This window comes from Micropterus salmoides, unplaced genomic scaffold (assembly GCF_014851395.1).
Source record: "Micropterus salmoides isolate LMB-PRFRI ecotype aquatic unplaced genomic scaffold, ASM1485139v1 Ms_hic_scaffold_14, whole genome shotgun sequence".
Classification (NCBI taxonomy): domain Eukaryota; kingdom Metazoa; phylum Chordata; class Actinopteri; order Centrarchiformes; family Centrarchidae; genus Micropterus; species Micropterus salmoides.
In genome coordinates, this window is record NW_024040485.1 from 29,946,182 (window position 1) to 29,971,722 (window position 25,541).

The following is a 25,541-nucleotide window of genomic DNA, read 5'->3' on the forward strand; positions in this document are numbered from 1 at the left end:
TTTACTATACACGCTCGGTTTCTCTATCAGGTAGGTGTAGATGTCAGGCCACTCAACCGGAGGTAATCCTGTCAGTTCGTCCATCCATTGAGTGAGTGTGTAGGGGTCGACCAATCTGGTTCCGTCCGTTAAAGTTAAATTTTTAAAATAATTATCGCGGTCCCGGACAGTGAGTTACCTTATATATTCAGATAAAATCGTATTTTCTCCATCCATTGTTGAAAAAAAAAAGCTAACAAAATTTGCTAGCTACCGTTGTTGAAGTATTCAGGGGAATCTTTCTGCCTCCAGCTATGCCCCGCCCACACAAATACGTCACAATGTTTACCAACTGAAAAGAGGCCTATAGCAGCATAACTAAGGGATGGTTCAGGACTCACCTGAGCCGGCCCTAACTATAAGCTTTATCAAAGAGGAAAGTCTTAAGCCTACTCTTAAATGTGGAGATGGTGTCTGCCTCCTGAACCCAAACTGGAACCTGGTTCCACAGGAGAGGAGCTTGATAACTGAACGCTCTGGCTCCTAGTCTACTTTTGGAGACTCTAGGAACCACAAGTAAACCTGCATTCTGGGAGCGCAGTGCTCTGGTGGGGTAGTAAGGTACTATGAGCTCTTTAAGATAAGATGGTGCCTGACCATTAAGAGCTTTGTAGGTGAGCAGAAGGATTTGAAATTCTATTCTACAGGAAGATCATCACGCGTATCATCTTCTTCATTTTGAGAACTACTACCATCTGTCCCTGTAGTCCAAACTGAATTGGGTAAAGGGGCGTTTAAATATGCTTAATTTGCTTGGAATCAGCTCAAAATTGTCCCGAATCTTGGGGAGGCGGTTTCACTGGTGGTCAGCAGGTGGAGCCAGACACACATATACATACACAGACAGGTGAACAGCCATCATTGCTGTTATTGTTGAACCAGGTCAGTGAACGCACCTTGGCCTCTAAGAGAGTATAGGTTGTAAAATGCAACAAGTGACAGAAAACTCTATGACAAAGCTGTTTTAGTGAGAAAAGTTAAAAAGACAGAGACTGACTGACAAATGCTCTTCTACTCTAAACATGAACTCTGTACTTTGTGGTGTTTAAGGAGGAAAACTGCCTCAGTTATACTCTCATATTAGTTTCACATTTTCTCCATCAGCTTTGTATGATACCCTGGACTGAAGAGGAGAAGAAAATACGTTTTTCATGTTTGTTTATTCATCATGTCAACCTTCAGTTTGTTCACACATCTGTAAAAGTCAGTAAGTGTTAAATGATTGTTGTTAAATGATTTCATGTACAAGTTAATTTCACCAGAATCTCAAAAACATCAGATCAAATATTCAGCAAACATTTAGAGCACAGAGAAGTTTCCATTTTCATGCAGATAAATGTCAGTTCAGGTAAACAGAAATCATCCTGAGCAGTGATAGCCTCCATGGCTAAACAGACACAGGAAGGAGCGCCACCTAAAGAAACTCAAACATTTACACAGCAACTAATGAGAAGACGTCAAAGTACCGCCCAGAATGTTTGATTGACAGCTGATCTCTGTGCAGTGAAGAAATGCCACAACAATCAGCTCTCAGCAACAAACATGAAGACAAAAGAAGTTTAAGGATTAAAACACAGAATTTAACCAACTGTCCCTGAAATGACTTCTGACTATTTGACTTTACAGAACTCAGCAGTGGTTTCAATATAAAACCAAAGTCCAGCATAGAGAGGCTGAGTGAATGTGGTCTGGACTCTGTGGAGGAGAGTCATGGTTTCAGAGATGCTGTAGAAGGACAGAATACCTGCACTGTGATCCAGGTACACTCCTACTCTGGAGGACCGAGGACCTGAGACGGGAGTTTGGACATTGTTGTACCAAAAGTCATTTAAGCAACCATCTACCGCCCAAGATTTGTCATTCTTTCCAAATCCACTTTCGTCCCCTGCTCTGCTGATATTCTTGTATGCAACTGCTACATAAACTCCTCGCCCTCTCCACTTCACCTCCCAGTAACAACGTCCAGTCAGACTCTCTCTACTCAGGGCCTGACAATGTTCAGTGAATCTTTCTGGCAGATCAGAATAAGACTGTTGTTGCCACGTGAATGTTGCTTTTCTGTTTCCCTTGGATAATAACATAAGTCTGTTTGCTGTGTTTGGATCCAGAGTGATTTCCCGTGAATATTTTAAGAAGTCAGCTCTGGTCTTGGGCTCTGGTTGTGGTTCTGACAGTAAAACAGTAAAACATCCACTTCAGTCACTGTCAGTGAGATGTTTGTCCATGTCTCTCTCAGAACGTCCTGTAGTTTGTCTCTGACTTCTGACACAGCTGCTGTCACATCCTCAAAGTAGCGCAGAGGACGGATGTTGATGCTGGATGTGTCTGTAGATTCACTGAGTGCTGACAGTGAGGGGTAGTTGTGTAGAAACTGGGTGTGATCCTCTGTGAGTGAGAGCTGCTTCAGCTCAGCGTCTTTCCTCTTCAGCTCAGTGATCTCCTGCTCCAGCTTCTCCTGAAGCTCTTTGACTCGACTCACTTCAGTGTCCTGCTGGGATCTGAGCTGCCGCTTGACATCGGACCTTCTTTTCTCCATCAGACGGATCAGCTCGGTGAAGATCTTCTCACTGTCCTCCACTGCTTTATCAGCAGAGCCATTGATAGCCTCCACCTCCTGCTGAAGCACCTTCACATCTTTCTCTCTGTCCTGGATTCTCTTCTGGATGTTTTGTCGACTCACCTCCACCAGCTTGTGTTTTTTAAATGTAGGTGATTCATAATGAGGCTGGAGGTGTTTCTCACAGAAAGAAGCCAGACAGACCAGACAGAACTTGAGGGCTTTCAGTTTTCTCCCAGTGCAGACATCACAGGCCAAATCTTCAGGTCCAGCATAGCAGTGATCAGCAGGAACAGCTGGGAGTCCAGTCTTCTTCAGTTCCTCCATTAAATCTGCTAACATGGTGTTTTTCAGCAGGATAGGCCTCGGTGTGAAGGTCTGCCTACACTGAGGGCAGCTGTGGATTTGCCTTAAACCCTGTACATCCCAGTGGGTTTTAATACAGTTCATGCAGTAGCTGTGTCCACAGGGAATAATCACTGGATCCTTCAGTAGATCTAGACAGATGGAACAGCAAAATCTATCTCGGTCCAGCTGAATTCCTTTCTGCGCCATTTCACCTCTCAGTGATAGTGACTGTCAAATAGTTTAACTTTCTCTGATCGGAAACAATCTCTCTGCTCTTGTTCACTTGCTGAGGTGAATGAGATATATCAGTTTCCGCATGTCACACCACCTTTATACCTGCAGCTCTGTGAGGGGGAGGGTGAAATATCTTGATCACGTGGATCTCGCTGTGTTTGAGAAGAGGGAAGGGTTATCTTGCTTTATGGGAGAGACAGGGTGTGTTATCTGTCATTTACAACGTGCAGTAAGAATAGCTGCACTTTGAAATCTGACACTCAGTTCACAACAGAGATTCATTCCATTCATACTTTTATATTGTTATTGGAGTTCTGACTTTAAAAATAATGCCCACATCTAGTTCCTCAAGGCCCGGTGAAGAACTGTGGTGAGACCAAAATAAACATCAACAAAGAACTACTAGCTGTTATAAAAATAAAGACGTATCTTCATCCACCCCACTGCACCATCTGCATGATGTTTCAGCGTGGAGCCTCTCTTTCCAGCCTCCAGTTCTGCGTTCATTTCAACAAGTCTGCTAGAGAAAACACCATCTATCTTTCCATGCGGACACTCCAACCAAAACACTAAATACTTATATGATGAAACATTTTCAATTAAGTCCCCCTCGAAAGCGTCATAAATTTAGTTTTCTTAGTATTAAGCACTAACTTGAGGCCATGTAGTGAGACTGTAGTGAGCTGTTGAAAAGCTAACTGAAGCTCTGTTATGGTTTGGTTCAGTGAAGGGGCAACTGAATATATCACTGTGTCATCCGCATAAAGGTGCACTTAAGCAGTTTGCACGTCCTTTCCAACCTTATTTATAAATATAGAAAATAAAATAGGGGCTAAAATTGAACCTTGGGGAACACCCTCGGAAATCTCTAAAAAGTCAGATTTAAGACCATCAATAGAAAAACATTGCGTTCGCTCTGTTAGATAGTTTTTGAACCAGTTGATTGCTGTGTTTCTTAATCCAATATTACTAGTATTTAGCAGTAGCTCATGATCAACAGAGTCAAATGCTTTGGACAGATCAACAAGGAAGGCAGCGCAGCGTTGTTTTTTGTCCGAAGCATTTACAGTGTCATGTAATAGCGACAAAGTTGCTGTGACAGTGCTGTGCCCAGCTCTAACACCTGACTGTAAATCAGTTAGATTGTTGTGATCTGCCAAATATTCTTTTAATTGACAGTTCCAAAATTTTACCAAGATTTCATAGTTTTCAGTCATGTGACATGCGCGGTGACCTGGAGGGCAACAGACCAAGATAGCGGCTCACACCGTGACTCTCCCATAGAGACGCCGCAAAAGCAGTCAGATTTTATTTGAATCATCTTTCAACTTAAGAACAAGAAAAATATGAACACAAACTGCTGTTAAGCATATCCGATCCATATAATGTTACAGCATCCGCTGCTTCATTTCTACTGTTAAAAACCTCCAGGTCCCTGCTGCCGCTCGACTGCAGTAATTGTTTACTTTTACCTTCTGGGGAATCCCTCACTGAACACAGCCCAGGCTTGTCTCATCCTCGATGTGAATCCGAAAGCACAACCACCATCCAGCATTTTGGCAAGTAACACAAGTAACAAACTCAAAGTAACAGTTCATAACTTGCTGATTGGTTGGCAGGCAGAGGAATATAAAGTTTTTTTTGCCCTCCAAGAGAGTGTTTTACTTGGAATGTGACGTCACATGAAAACTATGAATAGAGAGTTTGGGAAGTGGCCTATAATTATGAATATCTGAAGGGTCCCTTCACTTAAGCAAGGGAAGCACATAGGCTGCTTTCCATAATTTGGGATTGACTTCGTTTTCGGATTACAATTAAAAATTGAGGAGCTTGATAGCTGAGCCTGAGTGTAACCTGTCCTGTTGAACCGCTGTATGGTCTTGGCCACCGTGCTGCAGCTCAGTTTCAGGGTCTTGGTTCTTTTGGCCTTGGCCATCTTTATGTAGAGCAACAATTTTTTTTTATCAGATCCTCCGAGAGTTCTTTGCCACGAGGTGCCATGTAGAACTTCCAGTGGCCAGTATGAGGGAGTGTAAGAGCGATAATTCCAAATTTAACACACCTGCTCCCAGAACTTGTAAAACTAACAAGTCACATGACACTGGGAAAGGAAAATGGCTACTTGGTCTCAATGTTGACATTTTCACTCAGGGGTGTACTCACTTTTGTGAGATACTGTATGTCAGACGTCACACTAGGGGTTAAGGGTCTTGCTTAAGGACACAGTAGCTGTGTCCACAAGGAATAGTCACCGGATCTAAGACAGATGGAACAAGACAAGGCTTCCCGGTCTAGCTGAACTCCTTTCTGCGTCATTTCACCTCTCAGTTGCAGCAACTGTCTGAGTTTCACTTTCCCAGAAGTGAAACTAGTTCTAGCTCTGATCTACACAGCATGTGTTTCTGTAGTGAATGGGGCCTGTCAGCTGCTGCACCTCACCACATGTTGGTCACACTTTAGACTGAAGGGGAGGGAACAAGGAGTGTAGCTCGCTGTGTTGGAGATCAGGAAGAAGAGGGAGGGGTTATCCCAGAGACAATTTGGGTTATCCCCATTCCAGAAGGAGGTGCAGCCCTGTGAATTTGAACTTTGTTTCCTAATTTGCAGCAAAGCCTCTGTTAAAACCTGCTCCCCCTTTGAAAACCTTCAAGTTTTTAGTTGCAAAATTCTTCTTGGCTCCTCAGGCTTTGCTAATGGCCCCATATTTCTGCAACTCTTCCTCAAATTCTGTTTAGTTTTCTTTTACTGATTAAAACCAGTTATACTAATAATAATCAAACTAAAGTGTCATAAAATCCTTAAACTGCTGTATAATTATGGTCTCACCTCTTTGAACTGTAAATAAAGGAGGACAAACTAAACCTCCAGTCAGTGAGAATCAGAAACCAAACAAACCACTAATAAAGGCAATAATTTCAGCTTTGATTTGAAACCATGCAATCCTAGAATGTGTGTAAAAGGTGTCAGAGATGAGGACTCTAAACACAGGTGCATCACAAGCTGCCATTTTATCACCTTTGTTGTTTTCTTCTTAAACCAATGAGTCCAAGACTCCCACTTTAACTTCCTACAGTGAGCTGATGGTATGGCGCTGGTTAGCCATGTAATAAGGACTCTGTAAAAGATGGCCCATATTATAATCATGTAGTTTCTCTGCAGCAGTGGTGTGAGGAGAGTGTGTTTAATAAATGTAGGTGTGTAGTGAAAGAACCGATCTTATCCAGCAACACACAAGACTCTCCTGATAAACCTTTGACCATCACTGGATCACCTGTACAAACTGTCAGGAGTTTAAATATCTTGGAGCTGTGATTGATGGCCACCTTAACTTCACACAGAGAGCTGACTATATCTTTAAGGAAGGAAACAGAGCTTGTATCTGCACTTTTAGCAGGATATGTGACACAATAAACTTTTACTAGAAAGGTTTTTATTAGCCTAAAACATGTTCTGAACTAAAACTACAGACAAAGTGAGCTGAACAGCTTTACCCTCCACTACATCCCTGGTTAACAGGATGAAGGCGCCCTCTTGTGCTGAGAATCAATTTTCACATTTCACTTCTTAACCTGCTGTGACGCTCACTGCAGGAAGACATTGAAAACTTCACTGAGCGTGCGCCATGAGTTTGTGAAGTAAATTGTAATGATCTATGGATAAAAGTGATATATTTGCATGCAGTCATTTACTCTTTATCTCTTTCCCACATGGTGACATCTGTAGATCTGATTAGGAATGAGCTTTTGGTCTTTCACAGTCTGTTTCCTCAAAACTGATAAAATTTGAAAGATGGTTGGATGGTACTGAAGTTCCTAGGCGTGTTTCACTCCTGTGAAGTCACTGTTTCAGTATATTATCTAAACTTAAGTTAAATGAAGAATCCCATGTGACTGATGACGTCTGAAACTTCAAATGTCCCTCTGTTTAAATGTACTCGACTAACAGTAAATATCAATTGAATAACATCACATTGTGACTAATTTGAAATGTTACATTTAACATGAAGTTAAAACACAACTCCACCGTGTCGCTGGATTTAAACTACACAAAAAGGTACTTTCATATTTTGTGTCAGAAAATATATATTATAGTCTATCTAGACTTTTTTGATAATGCATTTATTGATTATTTTCTGTAACATGTTTTCACAAAATTATTACACATTTAATAAGAACACATAGCCTTCTTGGACTTCTGTTGCTCACAAATGAGACTAGAACTACTAAAATCAGAGACATGTTGAAGAGCTTCGGCTGCAGTCTTAAAGGCCTGCTGTGTTTTCTGCAAGTCACCAGATGGCACTGAGATGCTGCGTTTAAAGTGCTGAGCTTTGAATCCTTTTTCAAATAGAAAAAAAGCCACAAAGCATCATATGGTTTCATCCGCCCATCCTTAGATAAAACATTGAAGGCCAAACTAAAAGATCATCATCAACAAAGGATAAAAACTTTCTCTGACTTTTACCTGTCAACTGAGAATAAATGAGAAGCTGGGAAATAGCAGGAAACCCAAAGACTCTGGTACAGAGAGTCAAACTCTAAAGACGGTCATTCCTCAAATTCTTTAAGATTTTTCTCCACATCGACTGCAGAGTGATATGAAAATGTATGATGTGTTCACTGACCTCTGCCAGGTATTGGTCCTCCCAGTCACTCCTCCACTGGCCTGGTGGTACCGCTTCTTTGCCTGGTGAGGAACACAGGTTTGTTACCAGGTTTCTGTTTGTTCCTTAAACTAAACATTATTTATATTTCCAAACTTTAGTTTGACCACATGTGAAAGAGGTGACAGCTACAGTTTGAACCCTAAACGTATCTCAGGACAGAACAACATTTATTCTCTTGTTTCCTGTGTTTTGTCCCATTCCTAAAAGCCCCAGTCCATCAGCTGGAAGTGATCAGTTTGAGCTGCAGGTGTGACTTTGAACTGGATATTATAAAGGATGTTTTAGTGTCTTTTCAGGAGATTCTTGCTGCTGTTTTCACTTTCAGTCCATGATTTTCATGTGTGCATTTTACATTACATACATATTACAGTTGCAGAACCCTTTGCAATTACCTGGATTTTTTAATAAATTGGTCACAAAATGTGGTCTGATCTTCCACAAGTCACATCAATATACAAACACAGTCTGCTTATACTATTGCCACACAGAAAATTATATGTTCTCATGTTTTTATTGAACACGGCGTGTAAATATTCACAGTGCATTGAGGAAAAGCCCTCAGCTAATGACTTCTCCAAAAGCTAATTGGAGTCAGGAGTCAGCTAACTTGGAGTCCAATGAAGAAGACGAGATTTGAGGTGTCGGTTAGAGCTGCCCTAACCTATGAAATACACACACAAATTTTAATTTTGCTATTCTCATAAAGAATACGCCTCAAACAAAAGAACTCTCAGAAGATTAAGAATTACTGACTTGCATGAAGCTGGAAAGGGTTACAGAAGTATCTCTAATGTTGATGTTCATCAGTCCACGGTAACCGTCTATAAATGGAGAAAGTTTAGCGATGTTGCTGCTCTCCCTAGGAGTGGCCATCCTGCAAAGATGACAAGTACAACGCAGAACCCTCAATATGAATAAGAACTAGATTATTCTTAATCTCACTGACTATTAGAATTAGAAGGTGCACAAAGCCCTTAAACTATTAGATACCAGGGAATTGACAGGTCCTGATAACTTGAAACCTTACTTTCTGAAGCTAGCATCTTATTTTTTGGCACCATATTTGACATATATTTTCAATCTCTCCCTAGACACAAATTAAATTCCACTCATATGGAAATATACATTTGTTCTTCCCCTGTTGATAGGGGGTGCCCCATCAGATTAAAACAATTACAGACCCATCTCCAAATTGTCCAAAACAACTGAAAGAGTTTCTATCCACTAACAACATTTTATCACATTTTTAATCAGGATTTTAGAAAAAACACAGCACAACTACAGCAGCCCTAAAAGTAGTAAATCACTTTATTGTTTTTTAAAAAAAACAATAAACAACAACATTGTGCAGCTCTCTTTATCAATTTACATAAAGCTCTTGATACAGTAGATCACACTGTTAAAACGAAGACTTTTCCCTGTAGGATTGCCAAACAGTCTGCTGGTTCGGAAAATATATATCTGTTAGATCTCAATGCAGGTAGATGGTGTCACCTAGGCCTCTTAGTGTACTCAAGGTGTGCCCCAGGGATTGGTGCTGGAACCAATTCTATTTATTTTATATTTCAACAGTCTTGATCAAAATGTTTCAACGAAAATTTCCACTTCTATGCCGATGATACTGTGATATTATTCTCTGCATCTACACCAAACCAGGTTCTTTGACGGGTTACAACTTGCTTTTAATACTGTTTTTTTATACTGTTTTTTAAACTTGTTTTAAATGCTGACAAAATAAAAACTCATGTTGTTTCCCAATGCAAAAAAAGTCACTGAACCTTCCACCCATCACCACTTCTCTGGGCTCCAAAACTGATTCTGTATCTCAATTCAAGTGTCTTTGTATCCCAATTGGGGAAACATCACATTCAGCTATTGGCAAAAAACTGAAGGTGAAATTCGGTTTTTATTTTAGAAACAAGTCATGTTTTTCCTTTGAGGCCCAAAGGAGACTTGTTGCTGCCACTTTCATGTCAGTGCTGATGTTATATACATTCATGATTCCATTCAAAGCCTGAAACTGTTGGATACCGTTTACCATGGAGCACTGAGGTTTATGAAAAACATTAGAGCCCTTACTCATCACTGCTCCTTGTATGCTCAGGTTTGTTGGTCTGCATTGTTCACCCGTAGACTTTATCAGTGGCGCACTCTTATTTATAAGGCTGTTCTTGGTCTGCTTCCACCCTACTTACAAATCTACATCCAAGAGAAAAAATTACGGAGTCTTTGTTTTACTATCATCTGTCTGTCAAGTCTGAACTGAATTGGGTTAAGGGACGTTTAAGTATGCAGCTCCCCTTGTCTGGAATCATACTTTGCTGATGCATCTAGTCCACGTAGATCCTCCTGTCCTGCAGACCGACACACAGACCAGAGATCAGTCAAACACACCTGAACAGCAGCAACACAACAGAGAGCATGGTGGGAAATTACAGCAACGGTCTCAGTCAGTCATCATGTCCTTTAAATCCTTAAAACTGCATATTTCCTACTGAGCTTTATTATATTTATTTTTACAATGCTGTTGCAGCCTCACTTCCACTCAGAAAAGCACTTATTCCACCTCATACCTGCTTACACTTTAAACTGAAAAGTACTTTTTTCATGGAATGAGCTCCCTTTGGGCCGAATGTAAACATGGGGCAACAACCCAGAGTGCTTTGCTTTTTACTCACCTTAGATAGAAGCTACAGTAATACAGAAGTCTGTGTTTATAATAGTTTGATACTTGCTTTACAGGAAGGAAACTCAGAAATTATTGTTGTTGTCATTGTTGCATAACTTCTGTGCTGGAAATGGTGGAGTGACTTCACCTCACGGTGTAATTAATCAATGTCAAGTGACAGGAACTGTACTCATGATGCATTCTTTAGTTATGTGTAATAACTAAAGAATGCATCATGAGTCTTCATTGACTAAGTTTGTGAACTAATTTCTCATTTCTCTGTGAAAAAGCTGTGAAAAAGGGAAGTTGAAAGGACAGAGACTGACAAATGCTCTAAACATGAACTCTGTACTTTGTGGTGTTTCAGGATGAAAACTGCCTCAGTTATACTCTCATATTAGTTTCACATTTTCTCCATCAGCTTTGTATGATACCCTGGAATGAAGACAATGTTCATGTTTGTTTATTTATCTTACCTTCAGTATGTTCAAACATGTTTTCCCTCTTCTAAATTGAATCTTGAATTCATCTCTTACAAAGATCTTTAGCCAAAACAGAAGTACATAAAACAACAGCGTAATAGAACAGGAAAAAACTATAAATAAAGAGGTATCATGTAACAAACAACAAAATCATTAAATACAAATATTTAAATCTTTACATATTTTGATTGCTTCACAATTCTTTAAGCCAAATAAAGTTTCAATACATTTGATTTCTATCTTGAAATGTGCTAATTGTGGTTTCTTCTTTGACCATTTGCAATTGTGAATGTAATATTTTCCATTTAAATTAAAGAGGTTCAAAATACATATTATTTTACAAGCAATATCAATATTTTGTCTCTTTTCCACAGATTAATAGTTGAACCAGTCTTAAAGAATTATTCTAAATCTAACCACCCTCGCCCTTGCAAAACACTTTTCCACAACATCATTCCTGAACCTTGCGATTAACTAGTTCACAGAATAAATAAAATGTATAGTTATAAATTAAACGTCTCTAGTATTTAACATTTTCAAATCCAGAGATCCAAGATAGCTTCGAAGGAGGAGTGGTGGAAGCTACAGTAATCCAAGAGGCTGTGTTAAAAATAGTTTGATACTTTCTTTACAGGAAGGAATCTCAGAAATCTGGCTTTGTCGTTGTTGCATAACTTCTGTGCTGGAAATGGTGGAGGGACTTCACTTGTGATGGTGGAATAAATCAATAACAAGTGACGGGAACAGACAGATGTTATGTAACAATGACAACAACAAGTCCAAGCTGTGCCAGCATGGCTCCTCTCCTGGCTCTCTTTCCGTCTCCTCTGTGCGATCACTGCACCCGCCATGGCGCCTGGTCTGGTTGTTCCAACCGGGTGGATCGTGGTCCACTGCTCCTTAATCAAAAAACCCGTCTTCATCTTCCAATGACTGTATTTATGTCAGAAATAACGCATGTTTTGGCAATAAAGCCGGAAAAAACAGATTAAAAACAAAAGTGTAGAGAAGTTTGAAGGAGTTACAGGCTACTGCTTCTACAAGTGCTGCCAGTTTCCATACATGTTGATTATTTCTTTGGTTATAATATCTTCTTTTATATGTTTGGCCTTTGCAGTGGCCTTCCCTCTCTGGATAGCCAATCTTCTGATTTTAGATGTCATATATTACCAGGGGAAGCCATAGGATTTCCATGTTTTAGCTTTAATCCAACTTTCATTAATAATCAATTTTGCAACACCCATAAACAGTTCATCTTTTAAAAGGCAATTGTTTAATGTCCAATAACTTCCATTGGGTTTCTTTCCTTCTATTGTGTAATCAAGACTTAGGCTACTGAAATACAAATAAGTTTGTAGCCAGTGAGTGCAGAGGGCTCAACATAAACATCCAATACCTGTTTTTCTCTAGATGTTGTTTATATTGATCAGAAATCTATTCTCGACTGTTTAGTCATATCTTTGGTACACAACATGAAATAGATTTTGTCAGGATTCCTATTTCTCCACAAAACAAATTAGAGTTAAGCATAGATTTTCAGTTTGATCTCACTTTCCATCAGTAAAAGTCTGTTCAATGATTTCAGGTACAGATTCACTTCATACACACAATCAGTGTGTTTGACCAGAATGTCAGCTATGTCAAAGAAAAGAATGAACCATCTCCTTTTGATTGTGATCATGATAATTACTGTTTTATAATACCTCATAGTCCCTCATTTAAATGTAAACAACAACAACATTTGGTCTGCCAAACAAATAAATTTATTTATGCAGGGGCGTAGGAGCGATTTTGAACCTGGGGTGGACGCAGAAGGGGGGTTCAGGTGCGTACCCCCCCGATTTTTTTTTTTTAATAAAGCACTTAAATGCTCATTTCTACGACAGAGTATTAGGGCCACATTAAGAAAAAAAAAATTGAGGATGAAGATTTTTTATTTATTTTGCATTTCGAGAATAAAGTCAGCATGTCGAGAGTAAAGTCAGCATGTCGAGAGTAAAGTCAACATGTCGAGAATAAAGTCAGCATGTCGAGAGTAAAGTCAACATGTCGAGAATAAAGTCAGCATGTCGAGAGTAAAGTCAGCATGTCGAGAATAAAGTAGAAATGACGAGAAAAAAGTCAACATGTCAAGAATAAAGTCAACATGTCGAGAAGAAAGTCAACATGTCAAGAATAAAGTAGAAATGACGAGAAAAAACTCGACATTTCAAGAATCAAGACCAGTTTACCCACAGCCTACTTCCACAAAAGGCCTCATGTTTATGATCTCGTAAACTTATACTTCAGAATCGGTTTTAATAACAAGGAAATTCTTTCTCTTTTAGCGCATAAACACGGTGTGGTAATAAGTATTAGGACTTTGAAGAGATTGTGCCGAACATTGCATTTGTTCAAAAGGATAAACCACACAAACTAGGAAGAGGTGGGTGCATTCCTGCAAACTGAAATAACTAGAAATGGACAGATGCAAGGGTATCGATGGTAATACAGAGAGGATATGTGGTATCACAAGACACAATAAGACAGTTGATCAAATTTTTTGCGTCTGAGACGTGTTGCGTTTTTTCAGATTTTGAGAAAGGAGAGGCTCAGTCCAATGAAAATTAACAAAAAGATTTAATTACAAAAATTAGTGAATAAAGAGATGGCATTACAGAACAAACAAATAACACTGCAGTGGACTGAAAAGTTGGTCCTCCGTTCAGATTTACAGCTTTCAGTCAAGTCCGAACAGACTGAGCTAAAGCCGCCTCCAGCAGTGGACTGAAAAGCTGCTTCTCCTCCCAGATCCACAGCTTACAGTCCTGATTCTCACAAAATAAATTGTTAATATCCTCCAGGTATGTGGGCGGGTCCATTTTCCTCCAAATGGCTTAGGTCCATAGCCATTGGTCGTTTGGTTAACTTCTTTGTCACCCAATTGGGAAGGGTGTACCTTACTGTTCTACCTTTTGGTCGAACAAAAGAGCACCGATCCCAGACGTGAAACCCCCCTTCAATCTACAGGAATAAACAGTCTTTTGCTCTAAACTAATCATAGAGAACAACTGGGCTTGTCTCCAAAATGGTTGACACCCTATCTTAAGTGTCAATGAAACAGTCAAAACAAAACAGTCCTTCTGGCACTAAACAAAGAGGCGTCAGTTTTCTTCACATTACAAAGAGGATCCAAACAATGGTTTAATCAACATTCTGATGCAATCGTCTGGCCTAAAATCCTGCAGTTTTACATTTGAAGAAAAACACTGAAACACTGGAACACATTACGTTCGTTGTAACTTTTTAAAACTCAACAGACGCAGGCATTACCACAACAAAGGTCCCAACGCGCTATGGCATATGGATTCGTACGACAAGCTGAAGCCATACGGCATTTGCAGCAATGGTTGTATTGATGGTTTTAGTCGCTACATTGTGTGGATGGAAGCCTACAAAACAAATAACGACCCAAAAATAATAGCAGACTATTTCATCACATCCATTGCCCACTTGGAAGGATGCCCGGAGCGACTGCACGCTGACAGAGGCACAGAAAATGGGCATGTCGAAAACATGCTTGTCTTTCTGCGCAGGAATCACGCAGATGGTTTTGCAAGAGACCGGAGTTTCATCTATGGACGCAGCACCGCCAACCAGCGGATTGAATTGTGGTGGAGAATCTTGAGAAAACAAAGTGCACAATTTTGGCTCAACCTTTTCCAAACCCTCCAATATGATGGCCATTTCTCCGGTGATTTCTTGGATAGAAATCTAATCCAATTCTGCTTCCTTAACCTTGTTCAGGTAGGCCTGCAAGCTGACACACACACACACACACACACACACACACACACACACACACACACACACACACACACACACACACACACACACGATTTAAACATGCCAAAACAAAGTCAAAAACATGCATCTCCTCATTCCATAACTGTTAAACACATATGCCTACATAATTCTCCTTTAGCTGAATTAGCTTCTTGTTGCATCACCTTGGAGAGCACTGCGGTGCACAATATGACGATGAGACTGTATATGACAGTTTTCAACTTACAGATATTTAAATGAATTGGCATTCCTCCAACAGTTGAAGCATACATACTGTATATCTCATATCTGCAACCTTGTATAATGAATAAAACCTCAGGTTATGTCTGTTTTTTATGCAGGATGAACTTGATGAAGTCGTAACAACCTGGAATTCGCACAACATACGAGTCAAGCCAGGCCATGGTGTGATAGGAGGTCGCCCTATTTTATGGTGCTGAGGACAATCTTAAGACAGTTGACATGGAGGAATTGGCCCTTTGTAAGGAGGAGTGCACCCCCAAAAGCCAATACCCATGTGATGAAACTGTATTGGATCTCTGCTGTCTTCTGATGGAGGAAAAAGGATGGGATGCGCCCAGAGATGCGTTTTCCGCTGCTGAACTATACACCTTATTGAGAACTGAAATAGGCCTACTGCTAAATATCTGAGGGGTGGACAACTCTCTGCAGTAAGGTGATCATTGGATCATATGATAGGCTACTATGTAGGCCACACAGTGAAAGCATCATTTCCTCTAAATGGGCCTGATGTAGACCTGCACTTATGCAGTACACATGTGGTGCCAAGACCATTTTGGCCAACTTGAAAACTTTGTAGTGATTATACACAGTGATCAGCAATTTCTTGTCACGTGCGCACTTGACTGTACAGCCTTTATGCAGCATGTGTGATGGACTCATGCAAGGAGTTTGAATGGCAGCTCATGAGTATCCTCACTTTCACAACATTTTGATTTTATTCCGAAAATATATTCAGTATTTTCACTTGCTACCTGGCAGTGTGTTTAAGAGGATCTATTCAAATACACTGAATATTCATAACTATGTTTTCATTAATCTATCACTTGAAAGCTGTTTTTTGTTAGCTTAGAATCAAGTAATGTCTTCTGCAGAAACCACCATCTTGAATTTACTTTTGTTGGAAGGTCAAACATGCAAATTATGCAATTATTACTAAACTACTCTAACATTGTCTGTAACAATGGGCGTAATGTGTTAGATCTAACATTAAAGGTTTTGTTGTATCAGGGATAACAATATGTACGTCATTTCTCACCAAATTAATCAGGTGCTAGACTAATTACTGCATTAACCAGTTAAACTTAAATGTTTCACTAGGAATGCTGTAAAGGTGCTTGACACTTCTGAATCTTACACTTTAACTTAATGAATAGTTAAACATCATACTCAATTGAAATAGGTAAACTTTTAGTATCAAATTATGAACATGCCTTGGTCCATTTTTGGGGGTATAGAAACTGCACCCACAGAACACTCACATAACAAGTAAACTGTGTGTTTTTCAATTCCTTTTTGTTTGACATCTTGTGTCTTATCCTGTAAAACAAACATCAAACAAACATGCTTTAACATGTACTATGCCTGTAGAGGTTTTATAAAATAAAATAAAAAATATTTAATCACAAGAAAACGTTTGCACAACCACCAAATAATTATGGCATGACTATGAAGGGTGTGAAGTGTGAAGTGTGCATGAAGAGCAGCAACCATAAAATGCATTTTAATGTCACTACCTACTTGTTGTAATAAACCCCAGCTTAAGCTCACTCAAACTGTCAATACACAAAGACAAAGGATTTTATGCAAATACAGTACATAACTAAATGAGCCTTTAAAATATATTTTCAAAACTAGAAACTCCTCTCTAACGATCCTAAAGTGCCGCTGGCCAGTGTCGGTTAGCTACTCAAAATCTTTACTCAAGAAAAAGTAGAATTACTCCCATAAAAATTCGATCAAGTAAAAGACAAAAAACTGACAAACCTACTCAAGTAAAAGTTTAATATATTTAATAATATATTTTATCTGCTGCTCATCAGGTCAGAAACTGCTGAGCAACATGTTTATTTCTAGGGAATGCAATTTGCTGTGCTTGTTGATTAATTTAGCTATTTCTGTTTAATACAATTATTTTCCTTTTTAAATTTCCATGAACTTACTGATAAGATCACTTTAAAATATCAGCTTGCTGCCCAGCCACTCTTGTTGCCTGTATATTTTATTATGAACATGTAGCCAACCAAACCACTTGCTTTGCAGTAGCACAGGCAGCCAAAACAATCTGATTATTCCTAAAGCATCTAAAATCTTTACAACGCAAAGAATCATTGTGGCAGCAACAGGGAGCTGCATACAGAGGAAGCTGTGCGTCCTGCGTAAAACCCAACAGGACTGTTTTATCCACCCATATTTTCTCTCTCTCCGCATCTCAAAAACGACTGTTTGGTGAATTAATTACAGCTGTAGCTGCTGAGTAAAAGCCAAGATTAGTTTCACCTGCAACATTCTGTTTATGGACTCACCGTCGGACATCGCTAAAACAAATAGTAGCCTAACTGATGTGAAATAAACAGGCTAATGTCTATCAAAAGAAAGCCATGCTCTTTTCAACAACAGGATACTGTTAATATATCAGAATCAATCCAGTGATCATCTGACTTAGATGTTACAGCGTTTGCTCTGCAGAGAGTGAATACGCTTTAAATGCGCCGTTATTAAGTGAAAGTATTTATTTACCGGCTTGTTAACTAGCGACGCAGGCTGCTTTCCAACACGGCCGGCAGTGCCATGGTGTGCGCTCACCTATTAGTAGAACAATAAAGACTTAAAATGAAAAGAAACTTGCCTGATTTTCTAAATGTTTGCAGCTCTGTGACAGTGACAAGCGCCCGACACCAGGGCTCTTCTGCGTAACTGCGCGCACACAGCCTGATGACAGCTCATTTCGGTTAATGAAGCCTGATGCATATTACAGACTGGTTAAATTATGAAGGTTTCAATCGAAAATGTAGCGCAATTAAAAGAAGATTACTGGCCTAAAGAAAATGCTAGAGTGAAGAGTAAAAGTACAGTTTTAAAAAAGGAACATGAAAATGTGCCAATGACTTTGTTTATTTTAATTATTCATTTTGCAAATTTGCTTACAAGTTACAACTACCCACCCTGCTGCATGCGTCCTCACTGCTGTCTTTAGGATAAGTAACAGCAGCACAAAAGAAAAGTCTATAATATCAACCCGCTGCACCTTTTTTTTTTCTCCCTTGAGTTTTCAGCACCACCTTTGCGGTGTCGGAAGGACTAACGTTAGGCTACATGTTTTTTTGTCCGCGTTTTAACCATTTAATCATGTCTGATACGGTGTGTGATTGATTGACTAGTCCCTCACACTGCAGGCTATGAGCCAACTCCGAAATCGCCTGAAAAAAGTGAAGGGGGACAAAACATCGATTTTGAAATGTGGGGGGGCTCCTGCGCGTATCTATGTATGAAATGGAAGGTTTCTCACTTCAATTCAATCTAGCTTTATTGGCATGAATGTAAAACAACAATATTGCCAAAGCTACAAATAAATTACAAAAGAACGATTTATTTTATACAGTTCATTAATCAATATAAAATAAAATAATAATAATTATATATATATATATTAAACATAAAGTAAATATGTGTGTGTGTATGTGTCAGTATCAAATGTGAGAAAAAAAAACAAATAAAAGGAACAATTACTAAAATAACAGACATGTACTGTATACAAATACATCAATACAAATATTCATCAAACATTTAGAGCTCAGAGAAGTTTCCATTTTCATGCAGATAAATGTCAGTTCAGGTAAACAAAAGTCATCCTGAGCAGTGATAGCCTCCATGGCTAAACAGACACAGGAAGGAGCTCCACCTAAAGAAACTCAAACATTTACACAGCAACTAATGAGAAGATGTCAAAGTACCACCCACAATGTTTGATTGACAGCTGATCTCTGTGCAGTGAAGAAATGCCACAACAATCAGCTCTCAGCAACAAACATGAAGACAAAATAAGTTTAAGGATTAAAACACAGAATTTAACCAACTGTCCCTGAAATGACTTCTGAGTTTTTGACTTTACTGAACTCAACCGTGGCTCCATAATTAGAGTAAAACCGAAGTCCAGCATAGAGAGGCTGAGTGAATGTGGTCTGGACTCTGTGGAGGAGAGTCATGGTTTTAGAGATGCTGTAGAAGGACAGAATACCTGCACTGTGATCCAGGTACACTCCGACTCTGGAGGACCGAGGACCTGAGACGGGAGTTTGGACGTTGTTGTACCAAAAGATATAACTGTTTCTGTGACATTCTAATGCCCAAGATTTGTCACTGAATCCAAACACACATTCATTCGACCACCCTGCTCTGCTGATATTCTTGTATGAGACTGCTACAAAAACTCCTGCCCTTCTCCACTTCACCTCCCAGTAACAACGTCCAGTCAGACTCTCTCTACTCAGGACCTGAGAATAATGAGTGAATCTGTCTGGGTGACAAGAATAAGGCTGTTGTTCACTCATTGCTGTTACCTTTCTGTTCCCCTCAGATAATAACAGACGTGTGTGTGCTGTGTTTGGATCCAGAGTGATGTCACATGAATATTTTAAGAAGTCAGCTCTGGTCTTGGGCTCTGGTTCTGACAGTGAAACATCCACTTCAGTCACTGTCAGTGAGACGTTTGTCCATTTCTCTCTCAGAACGTCCTGTAGTTTATCTCTGACTTCTGACACAGCTGCTGTCACATCCTCAAAGTAGCGCAGAGGACGGATGTTGATGCTGGATGAGTCTGTAGATTCACTGAGTGCTGACAGTGAGGGGTAGTTGTGTAGAAACTGGGTGTGATCCTCTGTGAGTGAGAGCTGCTTCAGCTCAGCGTCTTTCCTCTTCAGCTCAGTGATCTCCTGCTCCAGCTTCTCCTGAAGCTCTTTGACTCGACTCACTTCAGTGTCCTGCTGGGATCTGAGCTGCCGCTTCACATCGGACCTTCTTTTCTCCATCAGACGGATCAGCTCGGTGAAGATCTTCTCACTGTCCTCCACTGCTTTATCAGCAGAGCCATTGATAGCCTCCACCTCCTGCTGAAGCACCTTCACATCTTTCTCTCTGTCCTGGATTCTCTGCTGGATGTTTTGGTGACTCACCTCGAGCTCTCTCTGCCTCTCGGTCCTTTCTGCTGCAGCTGAGACTGTGTCTTGGCCTTTATGTTCCTCCACAGAGCAGAGATAACAGATACTCTGCTGATCAGTACGGCAGAACATCTTCATCACCTCATCATGACGAGAGCAGATTTTCTCCTGGAGCTTCTTGGAGGGCTCCACCAGCTTGTGTTTCTTTAACGGAGCAGCATCATAATGAGGCTGGAGGTGTTTCTCACAGTAAGAGGCCAGACAGACCAGACAGGACTTGAGGGCTTTCAGTTTTCTCCCAGCGCAGACATCACAGGCCACATCTTCAGGTTCAGCATAGCAGTGATCAGCAGGAGCAGCTTGGAGTCCAGACTTCTTCAGTTCCTCCACTACAACTGCTAACATGGTGCTTTTCAGCAGGACAGGCCTCGGTCTAAGGTCTGCCTACACTGAGGGCAGCTGTGGATTTCCTTTCCATCCTCCAAATCCCAGTGGGTTTTAATACAGTTCATGCAGTAGCTGTGTCCACAGGGAATAGTCACCGGATCCTTCAGTAGATCCAGACAGATGGAACAAGAGAAGGTTTCCCGATCTAGCTGAACTCCTTTCTGCGCCATTTCACCTCTCAGTGGAAACGACTGTCTGAGTTTCTTAGTGCAAGTTTGAGCTCTGATCTAAACAGCATGTGATTCTGCAGTGAATGTGGTCTGTCAGCTCCTGCACTTCACCACAAGCTGATTACACACCGCATGTTGATACACGTGACATTTTTAAACTGTAGCTCTGAAGGGGAGGGAACAATGAAATTTAAGTTATGGACAGTGTGGAGCTCGTTGTGGTTAAGAGTGGGAAGAAGAGGGATGGGTTGTCATGCTGCGACATTCCAGGAAGAGGTGAAGCTCTGTGGTTTTGAATTTTGTTTCCTTAATTACAGCGGAGCCTCGGTTAAAACCTGCTCTGCCTTTGAAAACATTCAAGTTTTTAGTTGTAAAATAATTCTTGGCTCCTCAGGCTTTGCTGATGGCTCGATATTTCTCCAACTCTTCTTCAAATTCTGTTCAGTTCATAAAATCCTTAAACTGCTGTATAATTATGTTCTCACTTTGAAGTGTAAATAAAGGTGGGCGAACTAAAGCCAAAACTCCAGCCAGTGAGAATCAGAAACCAAACAAACCACTAATAAAGGCAATAATTTCAGCTTTGATTTGAAACCATGCAATCCTGGAATGTGTGTAAAAGGTGTCAGAGATGAGGACTCTAAACACAGGTGCATCACAAGCTGCCATTTTATCACCTTAGTTGTTTTCTTTGCAAACAAGTTAGTTTAAATTCCAAGACTCCCACTTTAACTTCCTACAGTGTGTTGATGACATGGCGCTGGTTGGCCTTCTGTGTGACAGGGACCCTGCAAAAGATGGCACATATTATAATCATGTAGTTTCTCTGCAGCAGTGGTGTGAGGAGAGTGTGTTTAATAAAGGTAAGTGAAACCCAAAACCTGATCTTATCCAGCAACACACAAAACTCTCCTGATAAATTTAAACCTTTGACCATCACTGGATCACCTGTACAAACTGTCAGGAGTTTAAATATCTTGGAGCTGTAATTGATGGCCACCTTAACTTCACACAGAGAGCTGACTATATTTTTACGGAAGCAAACAGACTTTGTTTCTGAATTGTGGGTTGCACATAATGCACTTTCACTACAAAGCTTTTTATCATTGTAAAAAACACATTCTGAGATAAAACTGCAGACAAAGTGAGCTGAGGAGCTTCAACCGCCTCTGCATCCCTGGTTAGCAGGATGAAGGCGCCCTCTTGTGTTGAGATTCAGTAACTGTGATGTATGCAGGAAGACATGGAAAACTTCACTGAGCCAAATTGTAATGAACTATGGATAAAAGTGATATATTTGCATGCTTTTCACTCTTTATGTCTTTCCACCATGTGTCACCACTTGACTTTCCTGTTGAGAACCGCTGCCTCGCTAAAGAAGCTGAGGGTAAAGGTGATGGATAAATAATGGTGGCCACACAAAATATTGACAGTTTGGGCCCAAAGTGGACATTTTCACTCAGGGGTGTACTCACTTTTGTTGTCAGTGGTTTAGACAGTAATGGCTGTGTGCAACATTACACTCTTATACAAGCTGTACACTCACTACTTTGTGAGGTGTCCTTACATTTATGAGATACTATATTAGATTTTTACATTATTATCCAAAGTGACTTACAATTGCTAAGTATGTTAGAGTAGTTCATCACAGCATGAAACCTTTCATGTTATTTTATGTTGCCAGAAGGTGGTGCCATGACTTTGAGTGAATATTGGCAAATGGATGTGTTCAGGGATGCTGAGACCGTTGGCCAACATTACTGTGGGTCAGAGCCTAATAGAGCCACTCCTTGGTTATCCTGGCTGTGTGCTTCGGGTCATTGTCATGTTGGAAGACCCGGCCTCGACCCATCTTCAATGCTCTAACTGAGGGAAGGAGGTTGTTCCCCAAAATCTCGCAATACATGGCCCCGGTCATCCTCTCCTTAATACAGTGCAGTCGCCCTGTCCCATGTGCAGAAAAACACCCCCAAAGCATGATGCTACCACCCCCATGCTTCACAGTAGGGATGGTGTTCTTGGGATGTTACTCATCATTCTTCTTCCTCCAAACACAGTTAGTGGAATTATGACCAAAAAGTTCTATTTTGGTCTCATCTGACCACATGACTTTCTCCCATGACTCCTCTGGATCATCCAAATGGTCATTGGCAAACTGAAGACGGGCCTTGACATGTGCTGGTTTAAGCAGGGGAACCTTCCGTGCCATGCGTGATTTCAAACCATGACGTCTTAGTGTATTACCAACAGTAACCTTGGAAACGGTGGTCCCAGCTCTTTTCAGGTCATTGACCAGCTCCTCCCGTGTAGTTCTGGGCTTATTTCTCACCTTTCTTAGGATCATTGAGACCCCACGAGGTGAGATCTTGCATGGAGCCCCAGTGCGAGGGAGACTGACAGTCATGTTTAGCTTCTTCCATTTTCTAATGATTGCTCCAACAGTGGACCTTTTTTCACCAAGCTGCTTGGCAGTTTCCCCGTAGCCCTTTCCAGCCTTGTGGAGGTGTACAATTTTGTCTCTAGTGTCTTTGGACAGCTCTCTGGTCTTGGCCATGTTAGTAGTTGGATTCTTACTGATTGTATGGGGTGGACAGGTGTCTTTATGCAGCTAACGACCTCAAACAGGTGCATCTAGTTTAGGATAATAAATGGAGTGGAGGACATTTTGAAGGCAGACTAACAGGTCTTTGAGAGTCAGAATTCTAGCTGATAGACAGGTGTTCAAATACTTATTTGCAGCTGTATCATACAAATAAATAGTTAAAAAATCATACATTGTGATTTCTGGATTTCTTTTTTTTAATTATGTCTCTCACAGTGGACATGCACCTATGATGACAATTTCAGACCCCTCCATGATTTCTAAGTGGGAGAACTTGCAAAATAGCAGGATGTTCAAATACTTATTTTCCTCACTGTATTGGTTGGAGGGGTGGAGCAGCTGTTTCTGGCATGGGCTGACCAAAATATAGAGTATCTACGTAATGCTGAAAGGGTAAAGTCAGGTGGGCCCTCTTCTTTAATTCAACTTCACCCTATGTTATCGCCCCAGATCAAAGAATGCTGGATGCTCTTTCCCGCTTATTGGATGCAGACTCCACTCCCAAGTCCCTGGAGACCATTCTGCCCTTCTCCTGTGTGATGGGGGTAGTCTTTTGGGAGGTGGTAGAATGGTCAAGTAGACCAAGGCTTTTTTGTGTCTTGATATGATACATGTCCCACAAAAACTTAACTTCATCTAGTTCGAAGGTGGTGTGGGGACAACATTTTTCAATTTTGTAGGGGGTGCTATGGAACCATTTTGCTATGCCCATGCACAACACCCATTTTCAGCACTTCTGACATGTGTGCAAAGTTTTGTGAGTTTTCGAGCAACTTTAGGCTGTCAACCGCATGGTTTATTTGGGAAAAAGAAAGATTGAAAGAATACCTTCAGTTTCAATAGGGTCCTTGCACGTATTGTGCCTGGGCCACGTCTCAGAAGCTGCAGACGCGGCTCTGAATTGTCACACGCTTTGAAGGCTGCAAAAAGGACATAAACATCACTTTCTGTGTCCCCTATGTGGTGCTAGAGAACCTGGTATGTATCTGTTTCTACAGAGAGATTCATCACTACACCATCCTTTTACTTGCAGATCTGCGAGGGGGATGGAACAAAGAAATATTTTGATCAGGTAGTGCTTGCTGTGTTTGAGAAAGAAGAAAGGTTTTTCAGGCTGTACTGCATTCCACAAAGAGTAGTTTTTTCATCTAGACAGGGTGTGTTGTCTCTGTTATCATTTACAACATGCAGTAAGAATAGTTGCACTTAGATGCAACCATCACTTCATGATTCATAGTAACAATAGCAACAATAATTGCATAAGGCTGCTCCTAGAGGTCTGGTCTGGACAAAATGGGACACGTGTTGGCCAGGCAACGGAAACCAGAAACTCTTGTGCTCACAATTTTACAGAGATCTTGTCCATCAACACACCGGATCAAGCACTCGGTGGGCGGTCAATGTTTCAAGCTGTCAGCGCAAGATAGCGCAATAATCGTCTTTGCTGCTGTTTACATTCAGCCCGACACAAATTCAAAAATGCATAACAGAATGTTTTGGGAACAAACGTAGGTAGAGTGGGTTGCCAGTTAATTGGAGGATCGTTCTCTAGTCTGCATGTCGAAGTGTCCTTGGACAAGACACTGAACCACGAATTGCCCCAGATAGCTGTTCTATCGGCGTGGGGAAGTTTCTGTTCGGAGCAGTTAGGCTCAGTAGTAGGTAATGGTAGTGGCTCACTACCCCAATGAAGGTAATGTAAAAGTGCTTTGAGTGATTGGAAGACTTGAAAGGAGGAATCCAAATACAGACCATTCACCAAACCATTTAGTCATTAAATAATGACTCCAGATAAACTTGAACCTGTCAGTGAAGGACATGTGAGGAGTTTCTAAGCACTTTCAAATCAAAATGAATGTTATGAATGAAATTTCAATACTGTTTAGTTAATTTTAGTTGAGAGAAGAGTGAGTAGGTGATTGGTGGGGGGTAAAAGAGGGGAAATGTACCTTAACCTGAGGTAGGAGAAGCCTGGGGAGTTTCAGGAAAGGAAAGCCAACAAGTCCAAAGCAGCTGCATTCAAGCAGGTCAAAGAGGTGGATGAATGAGATTCATCCAAACCCCCTCCAGGGACCAGCATTTTTCCAGTAGCACCTTGGCATTAATTTTTTTTTTAATTCTGGAAATCTAGTCAGATCCTGGAAAAACTGCCACTCCAGTTACTTTTATATACGGCCTCTGATCTATAGGTCTCTCTGCAGTCCAGTTGTGGATGTTGACACAAACCCCCTGAATCTCACAGGGCAGACTTCTCTATTCCAACCACAAAGTTCTGCTTCCTGAGCTAACTCGGCATGGAATAGACAGCTAATCTTCCTTGTCACTG

General features: G+C 40.7%; 1 pseudogene; it reads right to left on the reverse strand.

Moving 5' to 3' along the window:
- Window positions 1-1,258: 1,258 nt before the first annotated feature.
- On the reverse strand, window positions 1,259-20,680 carry LOC119902625 (annotated as a pseudogene).
- Window positions 20,681-25,541: the final 4,861 nt, after the last annotated feature.